A 23093-nucleotide genomic window follows, 5' to 3' on the forward strand; every position below is an offset into this window, starting at 1 on the left:
AGGGAAGAAGCTCACTAGTGCAATCAGAATCCTATAGCACTTCCCTGCCTACAGAAAGAGCATGGCTTTAAATACTTCTCTGCAGAATGAGCCCAGTTTTAAACAATGATGCTAATCTTGGCTGGCAGTATTGGCTTTTGCAGCATAATATTTCACGTGTGTGGAAGTAGAGATTGCTTCGCATTATCATTCCAGAGCCCCACGAAATACAGGTTCCAATACAGAGTAGACAAGAGATGGGCTCTGAGCAGCAAGCAGAAGTTGCGCACATAACATGGCAGCAAACTGCTTTAACAACAAGCCTTTAATATATAATCACTTGATCTGGTACCCAGATCCACAGCAGCAGAAGCCAACCGAGGTCAAAGGAGCAGTTTCTGCTCAGTGAGGTAATTCTATAATGCATACAAGACAAATTCTACAATAATTCTGGGAAATGATAATTTATAATTTCTAAAAATCTCTTATAGATTATATGTCTCACATACATTTTTAAGTTCCCACAATGGGTAGTAATGTTCAATTTTCAATTGATGGTGCTGGGACATGAAAGTTAAATCGAGTGTGCTAGCAATTACTGGATGATTATTTTTAAAAGTGATGATGTCCTAGATTTTTTTTTCTATAATTGATGCCCTGCACACCTCAAAGAAAGCACTTTCTCATTAGAAATTCATAAAAGCAAAATATAGTTCATGCTCTAATTATGCTAGAAAACTTTGTCTATTACAATCTAACTGTTCATTGAGTTCCCAGAGGTTTTATGTTCCCAAACCATAAAAATTGCTATACATACACAAACACATAAAATAGCCATGCATACATAGTAAAATTTTCAATACCAAGAAAAACAGAGCTTGAATGCTTGAAGCCATGACAAAAACTAGCTTTCAACCAGTTAAGTTTCCTAACTTACAGAAAAATGGTGTCTCAAAAACAAAAGCTTTTTAAAACAGGAAAAAAGACCTTATTGATTACTGAATATTTAAATAAAACAAAGCAGGGAAGCCCATTGAAGCCCATACTTACATTGAAAGATGTAACTATGGGTGACAAGAAGTATTCGGCATTAGGCAATGCAGAATGAAAGGTTCCTTGCTTACTGTTGCTGTTGTGTTTCTTCCCACCTTGCATTAATTTCCTTTCAATCTCCTTGGCAGTTCAGACTGTTTAATGATCCTTATTTCTGTACCTTTGAATTGTTAGATGTGAAACAGAAGTGATTATTCAAAGAGAAAGGACTACTCTCTCCCCTGGTTCTTCATCAAGAGCTCACAGCATGAACTGTACTTGCCATTATCAAGTAAAGGATATCAGTAAAATCAGTAGGAGAGAAGCAAAAGAGTGAATTACTATGGAGTCTACATGAATGGAAAATATACAGTGTAAGATACAAATACTTTCTCTTGATGGTTCAGATAAGCTTGTATCATATTTCATGATCTGTCAGTGGTAGCCAAAAGTTAGATCACTCTTTGTGTGTCCTCTAAGCCTGTGTCAATTAACTAAACATTTAGCAGGGGACTATACAGAAAAGATGAAGAAAAGAAAACTAAAAGAAGATTTATTTAAATTCAATAACAGGACTAAGCTCACCCCTGACTACACACGATTTTGCCAGTAGAACCTATCTGCAGGGACTCTGCTAGAGAGCACTTAGAAAGAAATTGTAGGTGGCCTAGAACTTGCCCTGCATACATAGCACAACCAGGTAAACAAAGGGTTAAGAAGCCTGGGTGGTAAAAAGACTCTATGATGTGCAAATTCAGCACATCTCTGCAAGAGCATGTGTTGGTGGGAATCCTTCCTAGAGCACACCTGGCAAGAAGCAAACTCCTTCAGATACACTGGCAGTGTTCCCTTGCAACTGAATCCATGTTGGCACAGCTTAGTGCAGAGCAATTTCTCTGTCTTGTGACACAGTATGTCAAGGCCTTTTATTTTGCTAATGAGCTCTGTTATATCTGTTTTAGTAACTCTATCTGATGTTCTGAAATGGAAACTCTGCTGCTCAGTTACTGTTAATTTTTACTTGGAACATCTCTCCAAGCACTTTCGATCCAGGTGGAAAGCAACAGCCACTCAAAAGGGTGACCTCAATCTATCAGGAAACTGGTTTATTTTTAGACTGTGACTGTTAGTTGTGCAAATGATACAGCAAGTTGAGCTTGCAGTTTCCTAATGAATCAGTCAAAGGATTATGCACTGGCAAAGCAGCATGGTGTTATGACATCCGCTTGGCAACAAGACTCCTAACTAAAATATGAAGAAACACATGCACAGAAAGGAATCCTGATCGTGCTGTCACACAGATTTAAAATAAAGTAATCAGTCAAAAGCCCAGATATTCAAAAGAATAGTCACACATTGCAAGCAATAGCCATCTAAAGTTAAACGTTTAGCTAATATCATAGTCATGGTGCAGCAAGAAGTTACACTTAATGAAGTCAGTATATCAGATATTCAGGAGCAAGATGCTATCTTCAGTACACCTCTAAGCCTTATTAAACTGCATGACTACTGTGTTTGGTAGTACACTGGTAGACACCAGCACCGCGTGTACTATACTTAGCATACTCAGAGTTCATACATGACCACAAACCCTACTTGTTGCCACCATCTGCTCTTGGTTCAGTGATCACCTCTGCAAGGCAAACCACAACAAACGGTTTATTTTGGAGCATGGCGGTTGCCATGTCTCAAGAAGAGAAAGCCTGGTACATGAGGCTCAGTTCCATTAACTCTTCAAAAGTGACTTGATTCCTTTCTTCACAGCCAATTTTTTTTCTGAGAAAACCCACTAGTCTTGCATGATGATAGCACTGGAGGGAACTCTTAGTTACAAAACTCTGTATCTGAGTGGTGGACTGAGTATCTGAGTGGCGGACTACCTCTGATGGTTTTTCCTTCAAGAGCATAAGACCTAAACTAGTATGACATTTTCCAGTCTCTCTTCAGCAGCTAAAGCTTTTGCTTCAGGTCACTGTTTCTTAAGTGCTAGAGGAGAGAGAAAAGCATTGCACTATAAATGCTGAGTTAATTCTTTATTAGTCTGTGATAAAACAATATTGTCATTACATTACTTTTGAGACAACAGCTCTTCCTGTGGCTCAAGATTATTTTTTTTTTCCATGAAGAGAAGAAATCCCCTACAGAGGAGGAATAAATGGAAAAAAAATGCATACCAAGTCTCCTAGACCTTCCTATTTACACATATTTCCTTACCTACTGACAGACAAGAATCCCATAGGGACACCTGTTTGCTACCACTGAGGTGGAGCACAACATCTCTCAGGCTCACTAAGTTCTGTTCTCCTTGCAAAGAAAGTAGCTGTAGTATTTTTGCCAAATGACAGCTTAGTGCCAGAGGAGAATAGCAAAGCTTTGCATCAGTGTTGCTTGTTTTCCTCCCTTTCTGTACTGTGAACTGGATGGGGCAATCAGCTTCCCACGACAGCAGCAAGCTATTCATTAAGACAATTTAAACACAGGTTGGTGCAGCAGACAGACTATGTAGGAGAGCTACAAGTACCAGTGTTTATAGCTCCTGAGTCATTGACTAAAATAAGTTTCAAGGAAGGAAGCTAGAAATGCCTTATGGTAAATACCCTACACATGCATTAAAATAAATAAATAAATAAATCAACAACAACAAACAGAAAACCTGCTCATCTAATCTGTTGGCACCAACAGGATCCTGAAGGTAGTGACATTTTTTCCACAACAGGAAAATGTCTCAGGGACAAAACTTTCATGAAGTCAGAGGAAAGAGGAAAGAGAGAAGCTTCAGAGGAGTCTTCCCCTCTGCTTTCTCATGCTGGAAGCCAAGACCCAGTTTTGATTTTCACATCTGAACTACCTGATTTATTTTTTTTTTTCACATCTACTGTATGGCATGACCTAAAAACATATGGGTCCACTGATCAGCTTAGTCTCACTCATCTACATAAACCCTGTTGCTTAGGAATCAGACACTGCTACAACAACCTCCCAGATTCTATAGAAGTTGTTCTATTGACAGTATGAATTCAGTTGTGCAAGTGTACTGGCTCTGTCTGGAATGTTAACTTTCCCGGCAGCAGCCTATACAGTGCTGTACTCTGCACTTGTAGCTAGAATAACAGTGTTATAACACCAGTGTTGTGTCTACTGCTGAGCAGCACTGGAACAGCATCGGGCCTCTCTCTAACCCTCCTAGGGGGTGGGCAAAAAGTGAGAAGAGAAACATCACCAGGGCAGCTGACCTAAACCAACCAAAGGGATATTCCATACCATGTGGTGTCACACTCAGCAATAAAAGGTGGAAACAGGAAGAAGAGGGGAGGGGTGGGCTCTTGTTATGAAAATGTCGGTCCTCCTCCCAAACACCGGCTACGTGCGTTGAGGCCCTGCTTCAAGGACTTGGTCAATCATTGCTCATTTGTGGGAAGCAGGGAGTAATTTCTTTCCTCTGCACTTCCACATAGCCTGTTGATTGTTTGTTTGTTTTCCTCCCTTCTTTTTATTTTCCCTTTCCCCGTCCATTTTCCCCTTTCCCTTTTTATTTCCCTTTAGTTAGATTGTTTAGTTTATAATAATCTTTATTTAATTATTATTATTATTTCCCTTTAATTAAATTATCCTTATCTCAACCCGTGAGTTGTTCTTTGCTTTACTTCCCCCCCTCCTCATCTAAAAAGAGGGGGAGTGAGAGAGCGGTTGTGGGGTTTAGCTGCACAGAATGGTAAAACCACCACAGCAAGTCCTTACAGCCCACAGTCTCGTGGTTCACAACTTGCAGCTCTCCCTTCTAAGTTCTGTGGGCTGCTCTGACCTGGTGCTGAAGTCCATCAAAAAAAAAAAAAAAAAAAAAGATATGTCTCATAATTGTTGCTTTCTTTGCTTTCTTTCACCACCGCATTCATAAATCACGGTGTGGAACTACATGTACTCTTAAAACCTATAATGCTATTTGCAGATTGCAAAATCATCCATATTCTCCAACACTAAATGATGCAAAGGAGTGGTACAATGGATGGTGAAAGAGCAATACAGCAATACTCTTCCACCGTTCATTATTCCTACACCCAGATGACGGCAGAGGAACACCTCTTTTTGACACTGCTGTTTTAGGGTTGCTCTCTCTGCAGTTTGTTCTGGCCCTGTTACAGTCTATCCACTCACTGAGGTCATCTACCCATCACAAAACCCATGCTTCTCATGCCCCAGAACAGTATGAGAGAAAATTAATACTCCTGTAGCAAAGACTACAAGGAGACCATAGCCTGAATGCAAAGGCAGACAGACTAATGCAACAGTCTATAAGCATGAGAATTCTCCTCTTGAGGATGATACCCCATTATTTGATTATCTTGGTAGGCAAATCAACCTCCAGTTTCATACTATGAAGCAAGACAACTCTGTTTATTGTCACAGACTGAGAAAAGAGAATGGAAAATACTATCTATTAATAAATCTGGGATTCAAAAACATATTAAAAAAATAGATTTAAAAAAAAATGGGGGGGGGGACAAAGAGTTCTCTGATTTGTCACTGCTTCTATATGCAAGCCAATCCTTCACTTATACAACTCATATGACTTGTACGTGTCTTTTTAACTGACATTTTTCTTGAACTGACACATTGTTCTGACATTGACACATGTCAGGTCACATTGTTAGGCTCATAGAAATGGCTAAAAACCAGTCATATTTGTCAAGCTGCACAAAACAATTCCATTGCCATGACGTAATTCAGGCATGAATTGGAAAAGGTACAGAATTAACCCGCACTTGAAAGCTTTTATCAAGGAAGTTCACAAAAATGTCACAGCTTTGCTGTATTTCCAATAGGTTACAGAGTTATGTTCCTGCCACAAGAACAGTTACATTTGTTTGTCAAGTGGTTTATTTATAGTAAGGGAATATTATTCAGTTACTTTTTTTTATTTATTTATTCCAACTACTGATTCTAAAAATCTATTCTTTTTCCTCACTAAAGTGTGCATAGGCATGACAATGTTGTATTTCATTTTAAAAATGAAATGTGCATTTTCTGAAGCTCCTGGAAACATTTAAAAGAGGAAAGGAGCGAGTTAGGATAATTGAAGCAATATAAGAGATTTAAAGAATGTGTAATTTTCTAATCAGAATTATTAAAATAAAATAAAATAAAATAAAATAAAATAAAATAAAATAAAATAAAATAAATTAAAATAAAATAAAATAAAATAATCTCTACATGTAAATTCCCAAGTGCTATTTTTAACCCCGCTGTCTGTTTTTCTTCACTGCTCTAGGGTTTTTGTAGATACCACAATTCCATAAAAGTATGTTGGATCGTGGGCTGCCAATTCATACAAACGGTATGCTCAGGAATTAACTTATTTTCTTAGCCATAGAACATCACTGCTTGAATCACATCCCCGGGCTTCTGCTTTCATTCTCCATATCTAAATGCTGCTACAGCATAGTCAGAAACCAAGTGACCCATGCATGCTGCTGACAAGCCGGTGCAGGTTGTAGAGAATACGCAAGTCATCTTGTATGTCCTGGCTCATGGATTTCATCTGCACAGACTTGCTGGCCTAGAGCTCTTACGCAAACTTTTTATTGTCTCAACTAGCAAAAACAAACAAAGAGAAAACTGGAGACTTCCTGAAGAATAAACAATAATTTCACTGCCAACACCTTCCAGTTTAGAGAGAGAGAGAAAAGCCTGTACGTAGTCCTTTGGCTAAGATCACATGGAAGTACACCTGTTTTTTCAGCGGAAGAAAAACCTTTCCTGAAAGCAGATAAACAAACAAACAAAACAACAAAAAACAGAAGCTGCTGTTGTAATCAAACTTTATCAAGACAAAATTCCACCACTAAGAAATGCAGACAGAATTAGACATGCCTTAGAGAGCATCTGCCTTTTACTGAGAGCAATAACTACCAGAGGGATCACATCAAAGTTGTCATCTTATGTAGAAGGGGTCTTTATCTGGTCACTTACATCTGGTTAAGCATATCTCCAGGGGCAAGAACCAGGCTTACTAAAAGAAGTGATTATTGCAGAACTGAAAATGTAGGTACCTGGTCTGTACAGAATCATTCAGGTTCCCAAGCATATAGGTTCCCTGTGCTGTCTGAAGGATTGTCACTAATGCCTTGACAAGGAGAGCAAAACCTAGGGACATCCAGAAGGAAAATACTGTATATTCTGATGATGTCTAAACTTCCTGAAGCCTAAATTGGGTCCATCTGAATTTTCATCCACCTGGGATCTGTGGCATCCAGTACACCACAGCTGATACCATGACCAGAGGGGTAGAGTTGGTGGTTGTCTTTTTGCATCATAGAGGTTTAGAGTGTTCATCCAGGCATGAAATGGAAACACTGCCTTCAAGCCCTGCCAGCCTGAGGAGATTCAAATCTATGTCACTTATCTCACAACAGATTTTCCTAGTTACTATGCTATGCTTGGTTGATGCTTAGCCATGAAGCCCAAGCTCACTCAACCAAAAGGGTAAAATGCAAGACAGACATAGCCTCTATATATCAGAGGCTTTGATACCTGCTAGAAAAGGGCAAAGCTGAATTCTATTTCCTTAAAAAATCAGAGGAATTTAGGGATTTTTATTATTATTTATTTATTTTCTAACTCAGCAACTTGTTTTATGGAAAATACAAGCAGACTCCTGTAAATGGACCCCTTCAAACTCTGTACCTTCTATCTGACCTGCCCAACAGATAAATTTTTGGTGACTTTCAGAGAACAAAATGGCTGGGACACCTCTGTGAATACACAGTTGCCAGAGTTAGCAAGGATTAAGCAGCATTGCACCAGTCCTGAGTGGTCGTCCAGACCTGAGTGCTAAATTGCCATCCACCCACCTCCACCACCTCAAGCAGTTGGTTTGAACCTTCTCTTCTGCTCAGCACATTCACCGTGAGTTTTGCTTTGATTTTTTTTAAGTTTAGCCTATAATTTCAAGTTTACAGATGGTGCAGCTGCTGATAAAGAAATGTCTTTTCTCATCTGTTAGATCAATCTAGATATGAGGTAGAATGTTCTGTGGTTTGAAAAGTACTAAATGTCGTCCTAGATGTAACTTTTGAATAGCAAAAATGCATTGAACTCCATCCCATTGCTAGCATCTACAAAAATGAGGTTATAGACGTATAGCCAATGTGCATGGAAGTTCTGGAGAATATCATCAAATTGTAGCATTCACTATGACACCCATTCCTTTATGAGGCAGTATGCAGTCCCATGGAGACCTAATAAAGACTTTCATGTAAAATGTAAAGCCACAAGAAGCCACAGGACACAACCTCTGAAAATTAAACCGACTGTTAAATACCAAAATCTGAAAGTATTGGTTCCATCTAATCAAATATTTGGAACTACTTGAATCTTGCAGAGAACAAATATGTATTTTTCCCAGTGTTTCAAGATTAATTCTCTAGTACTGATATGCTCTTCAATTTCTTACTCCTGGCAGTACAGATAATAGCTGCTGGTACTGGCAGAATTCATAAATGGGCTCCTGTGCCCATTTCAGTCTTTATTAATATGGACATTTACTGGCAAAACTCCTTTCCAAGGATTTAAGACTTCAAATTTGGTGAGTTTATAAGTGAAGAGATCAAGAAATCCATGGATAAAAACAAATCCCATAAAATCTTGCCAAATGTACTATGGGATTCCCTAAAGGCTTACTTGAGAAAAAGAGAAGCATTTATTTTTCCTTACCAAGAGCCAAAACAACAGAAAGAATAACACTGGAAACTCTAAAAACAGATGACAAAGAAGAAAAAAATATATCTGTTTAAGGTTAATATTACCAATGATAATTCTAGCATATTAATCTAATTGATATTTAAATTGTATAACATAAGTCATGTCAGAGTAAGTTTCTTGACCAAAAAATAAAATAAAATTTACACCATAGGATGACAAAGTCAAGGAAATAACAAGAAACTGCATGTCTAGAGTTATAAAAAGTTAGCATTAGTAATAAAAATGAAAAATGAAATGAGTGCCGTCATGGAAAGAAATAGTCTTCTGTATCAGAATACATTTTTGAAACATGTTCATTATGATCAGGAATCTTTTTTTTTTTTTTTTTTTTTTTTTTTTTAATGAATTAAAAAAACAAACAAAAAATAGCTCATTAATTTTTTATCTCTATAATTTATCATGAAGTCTTGCATTCTGATATCTCTACTGAAAGAGTAATTCTTAAGTACAGTTTATCATCTTCGCATAAATTTAGAAGGATTGTTACCATGTTTTTGGTATACAACATTTAAAATTTGCTTCTGTAATATTTAATAAATTGACAATAAGGAAGGAGATACTTACCTGAAAAATCTATAGGTCTTCAAATGAATTTCAGTAGAATTTGCCTATGTTTTTTAATAAGGCTTGAAGTCCTGTAGAAGTTAATAATGGAAAAGTCTGAGTATTCCACTTTGTGGGTTCTTTTCACTTCAAATTAAAAAGTTTTACTGACTTGCTAGCTATTACTACCTATTTGCCATAACTAAAAAACGACCCTCTTTATATCAAGACCTGCAAGCACAATTCAGTTTGATTATGCAAATCAAGAAATTAGCCTAAACATATGATAAGAAAACATGTTATATATGTATATTTTATTTAGAGTCATACATGAAAAGATGCAAAGTGCCTAAAATAAAATCTAAGCAGGTATATTAAAATAAATAAATAAATAAATAAATAAAAAGATGAGTGAGCACAGAGTATTAATTTTTAATATAAATAGTTTCAAAGCTTTTGTGGGTTGCAAAGCTTAATTCCATTTTAGCAGTAATCCCAGCACAAGCTAATTGAATATACATTGTCTTTTTACCATGTCTCAGTGTGAAAATTTCTTTGAAAAGCTCCAGCGCTGGATCACACAAGCAGCAGACTCTGCCTACACCTGACACCACCAGAGGTTTTTTACATCCAGTACTAAAGCTTGGCTCTTTGATAGCAGTTGAGGGGAAGTGGGGAAAGACAGGACTCAGAAAAAAAGAACTCTTGGTCCCAGTCTAGAAGTGAAATTGGACAGGGTCCCAGTTTCTCTCCAAATTTTAATTAAATTTTCACACTTCATTTCTGTAACTCTCTGACCTGGGATTAGTACTGGACCCTTCACAGCTTTACATTCACTGATCTTAAAGAAATTAAGCTTATCAGCTCCCCTATTCTTTCTTCCTTCCTCCACTCCAGCTGTATGAGCAATTGACCCCCAACATGTTCTCTCTACCCTCTACTAAAACCTGCCCTAGATCACATTAATGGGATATGACCACAACTATCACTGTCTCTTCTATCATTGTAAATGAACAGTAGCACTGCAGTCACAAACAAGCCACAGCATCAAAGCAGTAGGAGACATAGAAACATATAACCAGATCCAACTCATAAATCAAACTGACCCTAAAGCTTTTCCACCTTTTACTTGCTATATTGCTTCCAGAAATAAGTATGAAATTAACTTTACAATTTTAGTTGGCCAAAACCCAGAAGGTGTCAGGAAGAAGGAGTTTTCCTTCAGACAATGTATAAGATCCAAGAATAACAATCAGCAAACCCTGTAGGAACACAAATGTGGGTTCATAAGGCACACTTAACTCACCTGCCATAGAGTCAAAATTCAAGAGAACAATAAGCGTACTTAGATCTCCCATTGAAAGGATGCCAATATATGGCTTTCTCAACAGTCAGAAAGATGTGGGGTCCCACTTCACTATGGGAAGTTCTAATTTAAATACCTACTACATGTCATCAGAATATGGTCCCAGTCACCAAAACAAAAATTATTGCAAAACACTGAGAGATTCTTTCTGGTTTATCTCACATCTGCCTCGTAAAAAGTTGCTAAGTAAATGAACAAAGACAACATGAAGCAATCTGCAGTGAAGCACTCCACTCGGGTGAGTGGGAGACACAGGCCAAGGTAAGACATGATGCTATAGTATGATCCAGTGACCCACTACAAGTACTCTGAACATCAAGAGTTTGGCAGGGCTTCATTGGTCGAAAGCCTGCTTCATTGGTCGAAAAGAAAAGCTGTAACACTTTTGCTCTTAAAAACAAACAAACAAACAAACAAAAAAAAACACAACGCTTCAGCTTTCAGGAGATTGATTTTTGTATTTGTCAATCAAGGCCCCAGGGACAAGAAGGAAGTATGTTCCCTTACAGAAATAGATAAAATGATAGATAAAATGTTTCATCCTATTCCACAACTGTGTAAGACGCACTTGTCCAAATTTTCTTCCTTTCTTTCTTTTGTGGTGCAGATTTTAATTTCTCATATGTTTAACAGAGATTTTAGGTTTTTTTTTTCAAAAACATTTAATCTATCCATTGAGGATGGAGGAAGACAGCACATGGTAAGTACAGGAATCTTGTCATTTGTGAAATATATGGCCAATGAACTGGCCACAGCAACTAAATGTTAGACAGGGAAAAGGTGCAGGCAATACCAAGAGGAATAAACAATATATTTTGTTGTCTATTACAGCAACTACCACATAGTCCTCTTTCTACGGCTTGAACATAGTCTTTCCCCTCATCTTTCACCCAACTCTCTCAGTGACACTGTTCTGCTGAAACTTCTCATGCACAGATTAACATAACAGATTTTAAGACATTAAAGCTCCCATCAAAATATGGAATGAAAAGTCAGCCTGGGAATCAATGGATTATTACTCAGGGTGACTCATTTAAGACAATACAGTTATGTTAAATAACTATTTTAAGATACTATGATTCGATTTGATTTGAATTGCTTCTTCTTGAACTTGTAACCTTTCACTCCACCCTCTCCCTCTTGGGCCTACTTCTACTGAAGTCACTTGGATCTCTGCCATAACACATATAGCCTGCAAGCAATGGTGTAGAAAAAGCAATCCAGAAAGGTTGTGTGATGGAAGAATTTGGCACCCTTTTCAAGGAGAAAGAATAATTACCAATGTGACATTGAATTTCTAGAACCCTTTTCTCTTCTTGTCAGATCTCAGATAAAAAGAAAAAAAAAGAAAAAAAAAAAAAAAAAAGCTTGATTTAAATAATAACATTTATAGACTCAGCATTTACTGTAAGGAGTGCCTCAGGTCTAGAAATGCCAACCTCAGGAATGCAGTTCACTGGCATATATGAAAACTAAAAAAGCCTATCTCCATACTTGGACTGCCGCCTCTTAGCCTGTGCTTTTTACTTAAACATGACAGAAATCAAGGGCAAGAGCACCACAGGATCACAGAACTGTGGTATGTGGATCCAACTTCTGCATCTAATAATAATTTATTTGAAGACAGACTTCCAATTCCTTAGCTTCCTAGTAATATTTTCCATTAAGATTCAATAATGAAGGCAGGGAAGGGAAAGGAAAGACAATTATGTTATGTTATATCTTTATTCATATCTCTAGGTGTTTGTCTACTGTCTTTTCCACCTTTAATTTCCAGTAGCATCAATATCAAGGAATCTTGATCCACTTAGATGTGAAGAAGGCTCTTACCAAAGGTGTAAGTATCCAGAGGATAATAAATATTATATATAAAACAACATTTGCATTGACAAAGCAAATGAAAATTTCCCATATTTCTCACCAGTTCACACACACCAATTTGGTGAGAGATTGGAATGTACTCTATGCACAGGATTATTTAAGCATTATAAATTTAATATGGGGTAGAAAAAGGATTCACAGATGCAAAGTGCACTCTGTAGTGGCCTCAGTGAGATTATATCAATGTAAAATGAACATGAGAATTTCTTTAGGCATCTGCCACCTCTCTCTTCAGAGACAGAGGTCTGGTTTGAAAGAATCCACTTTATATGCGTTCATCATAATTCAATCATAATTTCTTATGACGCTTTTAAATGGGCAAAACTGAATGCTTCCCCTTCCTCACTAAGTCCTTACCACATCTTCCTTGCTTGCCAAATATAAAGAAATATTGCGATTTTAGAAAGATTGAAGGAAAACTGGGAAAGTTGTGCAACTTCGTAACTTTAAACAACAGCACAAAATTTCCACAGCTAAACAACACTAGGACATACACAACATGCAAACAGAGCAGTGAAGATCTTTGACTTTAGTGCAGCCAGCAACGTAATTGATTTAGAAAAGCTCAGTGAGATGAAAGACACCCACATGAATAAAAATTACAGACTGAGAGCATACTAGTGTATCTACTGGGAGAAGGGGTGTCAAAGAAGAAAATATTATAGAACGATGTGTATTATTGAGAATTCATAATCTCCTTTTGTCTAGAATAGTCCCAGACGCACTTGATGCCAGATGCATTGAAGGTTTGAATTGACAGCCAGTTGGACCACAGCTTCTAGATATTTTAAACTTATCCCTGCCTCAAAAAATGCATGAAGTAGAAATTTAATAGCTGACCATTCTTTTAGACTTGGATGTCCCATCAGGCTCATTTGCTTTCAGATCTTAAGCAATCCCATTTATCTACACCTTTATGAATTCCACAGCCAAGATGGATGGTTCTGGTCATCTGTTCTAATTTCCTGGATAACACAAGCCCATCACACCAGTTCACCTGGCAGCTGAACTTCATGCTCTGAATTCTTTTTCAGGTCAAATCTTCCAGAAAGACTTGCAGTCCCTCATTAACTAATACATCTCTGGATTGTGCATTCATGTTCTGCAAGTTGCAATCTATTGAATTCTTCTAATATTGTTACTAAACACTCTTAGGAAACCAGACAGACAATCTATAGATCTGCTGAACTTTATCTCTCTGGCACCCCTGAGTTATCAAAGAGGCTTCAAGCAGCACCACATATCATACAAAAGATGAAAACCTTGTAACCCAAAGGAGCAGTCTGGTTCAACAGAAAAACTACATAAAAGTAAAAAAAATAAATAAATTCCAAAGTGATTGACAGAATATACTAGAGACTCTTTCTGGTCTCAGTGCATGCTCTTCACCCCCAAAATCAGTGAGGATACGAATCCAAAGGTTTCATTTAGGCGTATTTCTTCTTCCCATTGACACATACAATAAAGACATCTTTGACTGCAGTTGTCATAGAATGTATATATGTATATACATAAGACCTGAGAATTATTTTCTCAGTATAATATCTAAGAATATGAATTGTAGAAGTTAGTATTTAAGGAAAAATCAGGAATCAGGAAAAATTTGAGCTCTGTCACCGGAAACTACAAAAAAAAAAAAAAAAAAAAAAAAAAAAAAAGCACATCCTTACCAGAGATGTTATTACTACTTAGCAAGTAATGGACAAAATACGAAAATTTTGGGTGCATTTTCCTTAATGAAATTCATTTTTTTCTGAATATTTCAGGTGATCTCCTTCATCTGCTTAGGTATAAAATTGCCTTGCAGATTACGTGAGCAGTCAGAATAATATTTTGCAGACCTAAAACTAATGGAACTGGTTGTATTTTGATGTAATGGTGTAATGGTAGAGATGTAGACCAGGGAAATGCCAGTATGACAGTAACTCTTTTGACCATCTTCTGTTCCAAGTTAATCTGCAGTACAACCTAAGATGCTTGATACACCAAGAAAGCTATAAAACTAATTCATCCTTTCTAAGTGCTGCTTATTCCAAGGCTGTAGTTGTTCTAAGCAGGATAGTATTTATTTTTCATCAAACTGTAATATTTTCAGTTATACTTTCCTCTGCCACAAGACAATTTAGGGCCTAATCCTGAGAAGAGGTTATTAATCTCTGCAATATGAGAGACTAATTGCAAAACTGGAACATGATGCCCAGGGAAGTAGTTGAGTCAATATCCCTAGAGGTCTTCAAAAACCATGTATATGTAGTGTTTAGTGACATGGTTTAATGGTGGACTTGGCAGTGCTAGGTTAATGGTTGGATCAGATGATCGTAGAGATTTTTTCCAAGCTAAATGATTTTATGATTCTATGGTTCAAAAGAACCAATAATTAGCTCCAATTGGCATACTAGAACATGAACTTTCAGTTTTGATCTCCCAGGTCTTTCACCAAGCGGACATTCCATTTTGAAGACTAAACTGTGTAAACCTTCCTAGTGCCACAAAGCAGGGATATTCATTCAGCCCCACATCCTGCTCCCAAAGCCTCATCAGGAATTAATTCTAGCGTATCCATGCTACTTCATAGACAATCTGGATCAAACACTATATATAACTCCTTGGAGAAATTTAAGAACAGTAACTAATTTAAGAACACACTTCTTGCCCATTAGAGGTGGACATTTTTTTCAGCATATTGGCAGTTTCCTGATCACTGATCTGCTCAATACATTTGAAAAAGGTTTTCTTATGTTTTGTTGTTGTTCTTGAAATTGTCACTTCAGCTGAATTTCATGATAAGGATTTTGATTGCTTAAAAATTGTTTTCCACATGTCATTATTTCCTAGCTTTCACTGTCCTCAATTTATTCAACTGCAATAACAGGTTATATTTTCCAATAACCTGGAATGGCTGCACAAGAAAACATTACAGTTTCTGTTTGACTTCCTTATTCACCTTGAACTGCTGTCTCCCACCAAACTGAGGGAGAACTGGAACTTCCCTCCATACCTGCATAAATCTTTGCTACAAATCAAGTAATTCATGAAATTTCAATCTTCCCATTTTTATCTCTTCATCGGGGAGTGTAGTGGTGGGACAAGTGGGAATGGATTTAAACTAAAAAAGGATAGATTTAGATTAGATATTTGGAAGAAATTCTTTACTCAGAGGCTGATGAGGTACTGGCACATCCACTCGGAGAAGCTGTGGATGCCCCATCCCTGGAAGTGTTCAAGGCCAGATTGGAATGGGGCTTTGGGCAACCTGGTCTTGTGGGAGGTGTCCCTGCCCATGGCAGAGGGGGGTTGGAACTGGATGGTCTTTAAGGTCCCTTCCAATCCATGCCATTCTATGATTCTATGCTTCTCTGATATCATAGAATGTTCAAACCTCTTTGCCTACAGATGAATGACATGGTCAGTTTATGGAGCTCAGCAGTTAATCTACTTTGAAATACTACAGGCTGAGCAAAGGTTGTTAATGCTCATGCTTTTGCAGACATTAAATAGATATTAAGTTCCTTAAGCAGACATAGTTATATAGATACTAAGTTCTCTAAACCAACAAAAAAAAAGAAAACAAAATCACACATTATCAGATGCTATTTTAGAAAGACAAGAATATGCTTCCTCCTCAGAGAAACAGGAAGCAGATGGAGAGGACAGTAAGAGCAGTGAGGGCAGCCAGCTGTCAGAGGTGAAGGGACAAAAATACAATTAGCTGTTTTGAGGCTGCATCCAGGTGTTACCACCAAATGTAAAGATCTAGCAGTAGAAAAGCCATGCTGAAGAACTACTTCTGTAAAACAGTAAATTTACATTAATAAGCTTGTATGAACTAAAAACAATGAAGTAATTGTTGTGAGAGGAGAGAAAAGTGCAGAAGTATGTCTGCATGTCATTACACATGGTGTAAGTGGTAGTGTTAATTCACAAGAAGTATGAAGGTGAACAGGAGACACAGTAGCGGTTTCAGTAGGTTGCTTTGGTAACGATTTTTTTTTTTTGCTTGTTTTTGTTTGTTTGTTTTTCATTATGCTTGTACTTAGATAATTTGATTTTGCACTTCTGGGGAGGGCATATGGCAAAATCAATGGCACTACTTCTGCTTCCTGCTTTTCATGGGAAGTCTTTTTCTGTGGGCGCATTCTGAGAACATCTATGAGGGGGAGTAACTGGTTATCTGCAATTGGGCAGGGACTCATGTCTATTAGTACAGCTCCTCAGACTTCATACCTGCAATGAATTCCAACATGTAGAGAACACTGAAAGCACAGATCATTAAAATGTCTGTCCCTAGAAGAAGGTGACAACTGAGTGCAAGTTTTGAATACCTGCAATTTGGACTCATGGCAGTGTTCCTGTTGGAGATCTGGCTCAAAAACTATTCTGTGTCCTGAGAAACTCAAAGACCAAGGCAGAGGATTTGCTACATATTAAGTTTGTAGTTTAAATTAACATAACCAAATCTATCTCTTTGAATCACATCATGTATCAAATGACAGCAAAATTAAAGATGTCTGAGTCAGAAACTCTTCTGCAAGTCTGATCCTTTATCAAGAGTTTAAATATGTGTCTATTTTTCAATTCACTCTATTTGTCTGAAATTCTCACACTTACAGTCTGTCTCTCTTCCACATGGTATCTTCAGTAACATGTTGTCATTGACTTATTCTCTCCTGCCTGTCCCTTTGCCTCTTCACTTGTAAAGAATATGAATTCAAAACCCACAAAACTTTTCAAATGAAAAGTACCTGTGAATTGAAATATTAGAACCAGCTGCTCAGGGAAGTGGTTGAGTCACCATCCCTGGAGGTATTCAAAAGACAGGTAGATGTGGTGCTTAGGGACATGGTTTAGAATCATTGAATCATAAAATCAATGGGGTTGGAAAAGACCTCCAAGATCTTATGGTCCAACCATCTCCCAAAGTGGTAGACTTGGCAGTGCTAGGTTAACAGTTGAACTTGATAATCTTAGAGATCTTTTCCAACCTAAATGATTCTGTTTCTATGGTCTTTGCCACCTTCTCACACTGATGTTCCTGTTTGGCAATTTCTGATGTCTCATCCAGCAGTTTCCCATCTCCTGTTCTGTGACATTACCCTCAGCCTGAAAACCACTCAGCAGCCTGGTCACTTGGCATCAGCCTCCTAGGTAAGACCACACCTCTGTCTTCTCCAGATCACTCATAAAGATGTTAATCAGGGCAGCTCCCAGCTGTGGGGAAAGTAACTACTATCCCTCTTAATTTTTGCTATTAATGAGAATAGAGAAGGATCTGGCCCACCTGATAGAGTTACTGGTACTCAGAAATGAGTGTAGATATCATAGGTGAGGATTTCCAAGGAGATTTATAGTACCCAGAACTGACTTTGACTTGCGTTTGTGACCCTAGAAAGATTTCTAACACTCCCTTTGGGTGTAAGTCACTCTGGTACTCACTTATTTTTGTTCTGCTCCCAACTGCATGGAAAAGACTAACTCTGCCTAACAAATATCTTTACCAGCAGAGAAAGGAATGTCATCCAAATGAGTGGAGATGAAGCCTGTAGAGGTGTTGCAGTCTGTTACCACTACAATAACTTCCCTTATATGGGTAAACGAGCCATGCTGATATACTCTATTATGAGGGTTTTTGTGGAGGAGAGAGATTTTTAGAAGGAGGCATAGGACTCTAATTCTTACAGTAATGCTGTTAATTGTGAATGCAAGGACAGTAGTGATGTACAATCACAAAAACACAGAAAAGTTGCTTCTGTCCCAGAGCTGTTCCCACTCAAGCTCTATCACTGAACATCTTCTGGGCATCTGGATGAAGCAGTCTAATGCAGCAAAAAAGGCTATTGGTTTTATGCTTTAAGTCTTGTTTATCTTCTATGCAGTCACAAAAGCACCTTTTTCATTTTTAAATCAGGTAGAAAATCACCATCTTGACTCCAGTGTGAAGGATGAAATATCAAAAATATCACTATCCACCTGAGTAATTTTTAATGAATTGAGTCCTTTGTCCAACAACAAATGAACTTCTCCTTTTGGCACAGTAATACAATCTAATCTGTTCTTATTTTTGGATTAATTTCAAAAACTGTCTCTGCATTTGAGAGCTTTCTCTTATCCTTTTATGTGCAATTTTTCTTTCTTAAAATAAACTTTAAATATTATTTTTACTTTCCTCCTTAATTTCCGCCTGAGGGAAGATTTCTTACTGTAAAAGGACTAGAGCTAAACTGAGATATCCTTGCCAATGCATAGTTTCATTTGCATTTACCTTGCAGAAAAATAAATGGTATATTTCTTGTCCCAGCTTGATGAACACAGGCTCTGCAGTGCTTTATCTACCACTGGTTCTACTCTGATATACATAGAGAGAGAGAGATTTATGCTGGACTATGCCACACATTTACTGTTTTAGAACTTCACAGAATGGCATCGGTGTTGTGACATTCCTACTAGCGATACTTAGCAAGTATCCTTGGCTTATATATGTTTTAAATTCAGAAGCTTGGGTTCTTTTTCATTCTAAATAACAGCTCAAATAATAAATTCATATTTAATGTATACAATTATACTAGCCATAAATGTCATTACAATAAAGACAACATATTTTAAGCCCATACAGTCTCACGAACCTTCTTATTTTAACTGTCACATCACCAGTCATGACAAACGCCTTTATCTCCTTTTCATGATATGCTGCTATTTCTGGGTTTGTTCACCCACTGCCAGACTCTGATCTCAGTAACATTGGTGTAATTCCAGTGTAACTCCAGAGTGGCCCAGTGTCTGGATGAAAGTCTGATACTCTTGGTTCGATCCAGATAAAACAGTAGTAATGCATGCTGGCAGAAGGAAACATTTTTGGGGATTTGACAAGGACCGTGACCAGACTTCAGACTGAGGGCAAACATACATATCCATCTGTTGTCAAGACAATGTGCAGTCCCAGGGTCTGTTGGGTTTGGCTGCGGTGGGTCTGCTCTCAGTCCCCAGGGCTGGGTTCATGAGCTGCATTCTCAGGATCCCGAGCTCCGGCTTTCATTCCCACTGCTGTCTGCTGGAGTGGGACCAGTGCCAGCCCCAGCACACTCTGCAAGGGCTCTCTGGGTCAGCTTCTTCCTCTGTGGCACATGCCCTGTCATGCCCTTGGGCAATCATCCCTTTCAGACAGTGCTCCACTCTGGGCTCAGAGAGGCCAGCTGTGCTCTGCAGAAGAGGGGGACTTTTCATGATGTTGTGAGACATCATGGCATAGACCTACATTCTCCAAATTTGAGCTACTTAATCATTTGACAAAAGCTAGTGGACTATGCCTGCATCTGAGTTGAGGTCAATGGAACAAATAATGAAAATCAGTTCTGTTCAGTCCTGTCTTTTCAATCTCATACAATCCTTCCACTGTAACAAACCTCTATTTACTATACTTAAAAGATCAGTGATATCTTTCCTAGTTGACATACCATATTTGTCTCTTTTATTGTGGTATTTCCTCCTCTGACATTTTCCCTGCTGTACTGTTTGTGCTCCACAGATAACTTTTAAAGCCTCTCCCTTTACTCCCTTACCTGCTGAGATTCGCTTCTATCCAAACACTGGATCAGAGTCTATCAAAGTGCTATGCTATCTTCACTCATAGCCTGCAATACCTGCTTGCCGCTGGACCATTGCTCTACAAGCCTGCCTGTGGCTGGTAGGTGACAGCCCAGTTCAGTTTGCAGTGCTAGTCACTGGTGATACTGGCATTCAGCATCTGCCCTGACTGTCTGATGACCAGAGAAAACATGAGTTGAATTTTCGTTCTCTACACACTGGATGGCTTGGACTCTGTTTACTTCTTCTGCTGAGGCACCATCTCTGCACTGGTTACTGCCACCAGAGCTGGAGCACCTACAACCTAAAATATGATGTGGCAGCCTTGTATGAGCTGTAATATCTTGTATCTACTCACTTTCAAGGCAAATTTTGTTTACAGGCATAGCAAACACAGGACACAGGCTGCTATTTATTCCTCACAAATGAGATACTGTTTAGCTGATTTTAATTCTATAGGAGGTATATGTGAAGACTTCTGTTTTACTTGTCCTTGTACTGTGCTTTCACAGTAGAGCATTTGGAAAAAGAGATGGGAACTTTTAAAATGCCTGTACTAGTTACAGATCCACACAGTAAATGGCACACATGCACTGCAGACAGGCGTGCAGGGCCACACACCCACCTCGCCCTGCGCGGCTCCCCCGTGCCTTCTCCCAGAGCCCAAGCAGATGGAGCCAGCTTGTCTCCACAGGCATAAATACCCCTTCACACTCTCAGAAGAGTCTGACAAGGGTTGATTCAAGAGATGCAGAAGGAAGAAGGATAACATACCCACACAGCTAATCTGGCAGTCTGACTCCTGATCTGTACCATTCTTCCAATAATTGCCTGCCAGGATCAAATGCACTGTGCACCCATTACAACCTCCTCTTTTTTGGTGTCACAGTTCAGGAAATCATCTCTATTAAACAGAACATTAATACACATTCTCAAGTGTCATTATTGCTGCTGAAGTAATGCTGGAGGTGGTTATGGTAGCAGCCAAGTAGCTGGGTGGAGGTGTGTTGATGCAAAAGAGCTGGGTACTTTAATTCAGTCTGAAACGATAGGGCAGTGTATTAGTGTTTGGTGCTAGCAAATAAAAAAGTCAAACTTCACTCCAAAAGAAAGAAAGAAAGAAAATAAAATAAAAGAAAAATAAATATATATATAAATATATATATAAATATATATATAAATATATATATTTATATTTATTATTTATATTTATTATTTATATTTATTATTATTATTTATATATGTATATATATATAAAGATACTGAGCAACACAAATTGTTGCTCAAGTAAGCAAATATTACTTATTTAGGGTTTACACAGTCTCAAGATAAACCTTCAGAAATCAGAGGCCTGTAATTATCACATTTCACTTCAGCTACCCAAAGGTTGCCTAGCTTCAGGGCACAGTCAGGCTGCACAGAAAGGCAAAAACCTCTGAGGATTTCTACTTTCAGCCACTAGAGCTGTGGTGGGAATACACTTGCCATTGTAATATGCTCTCCTAATTCCTGCACAAGTTCAGAATATTTTCCCCAAAGTGCAGTTTGATTATTGTTCACTTTATTTCAATAAAAGTCAGCCAGACTAAATCCCTTGTCATTGCGACACCTATGCCAGCTTCAACAGCTCTACATTCATAGGGAATCAGTCAAAAATTCTCCTCCTCTTTGCTTTTTGCCCTAAACCAGATAAATATTAGCATGAGAGATGGCAGATTATTGTTAAATAGTCCACTGCATTACCACTGAACTGAGTAATTAGGGTAGCCTTGCCTGAAGGCTGACCTCACAGACTTTAATCAAGAACAGAGGTCAACAGTGAAAAATTAAAGTTCCTATTTTTTCCAGAGGATGTAATTTATCTTATGATTTAATCAAGACTAGCATGCCACTTTTTATTACTTAGCATATCTTTTGTCATAAAAGGGCCAAATTTCCCCTAGGATTTGGGTGACTGAAGACTCTCAAGTCTTCAGGAGGTTTTCAAATGCCATCAGATATGTTCAAGCTTGTAGGTGTCCTTTCAAAATCAGCCCCAAACCATTAACTGCTAAAAACAAACTCGGAGGTGTAGTTAGTTACACAGCACCAAATCAGCAAAGAAGCAATTATGAAACAAATGAATGAAAGGAAGGAACAAAAAAGCAGGGCTGCAGCCAAAACAGTAACCAGCAAGTGTGTATAAACAAGAAAGGAAATCAAATTCATCCCTTTGTCAGACAAAATCACACACTTGCTGTCATTCCTTGTAATTACCTCTGTCGATCCAGCCCTTCCTGTCTGCTCCCACACAGAGAACCAGAAGTCCTATGTCCTCTTCTCACACTTCTTTCAGGGGGTAACAGACTAGAAAACTGCTGTGTGTAGCTATCTAGGGCTCTTATGTAGGTGTCTGCAAAAAGTTGTGCCACTGGCACGTCACATCCTCCTCATCATTATTCAGTGGCTCTGGTCAGTGTATGTTTTTGGAGTCACACCAGTCAGGAAGCCCAGGGCTACTATTACAGCTTAAATCTCGTAGCAGGTATGTTACAGCTAATTGGAAGATTCAGACTTCAAGGAGATAAATGAAAATGCCAGAGGGTAGCATAGCACAGTACCTGCTAATGCTTGAGGGGTTTGTTGTTTTATTTTTATTTTCCAGGACCCATTTCACTGCAGTGGCACTGAGAATTATCATGATATGCTGCAGGTAAAGGCAAGGTGTTGGCAACGTGTTGTTCAGCACTGCCATCATGGCTTTCTCTCTGAAACCCAGGCTGCCTCACTGGCACATGTGCTCCCCATTGCAGTCACCCAGGGAGCCCTCGCTGCAGGCTCACAGCTGGCAAGACGAGTTCTTCTGCAAAACAAGTAACATATGTAATTTGTTCATAATCCTGTTCTCCTGGACATGTACAACACATGCATGTAGGACTATAAATGAAGCATGAAGCTACAATGTAACCCAGTGGGA

At 38.3% G+C, this 23093-nt stretch overlaps 1 long non-coding RNA gene across 1 annotated transcript in view; it reads right to left on the reverse strand.

The window, feature by feature from the left end:
* LOC311434424 overlaps positions 1-22833 on the reverse strand; it is a 40924-nt gene extending 18091 nt beyond the window's left edge. The window contains exons 1-2 of the long non-coding RNA XR_014691474.1: positions 22738-22833; positions 9334-9404 (exon numbers count right to left, since the gene is read on the reverse strand). This is a non-coding gene — a long non-coding RNA (uncharacterized lncRNA). The remainder of the gene's footprint in view (positions 1-9333; positions 9405-22737) is intronic.
* Between the last annotated feature and the right edge of the window lie 260 nt (positions 22834-23093).

Source organism: Aythya ferina, assembly GCF_964211825.1.
Source record: "Aythya ferina genome assembly, chromosome: 3".
Classification (NCBI taxonomy): Eukaryota; Metazoa; Chordata; class Aves; order Anseriformes; family Anatidae; genus Aythya; species Aythya ferina.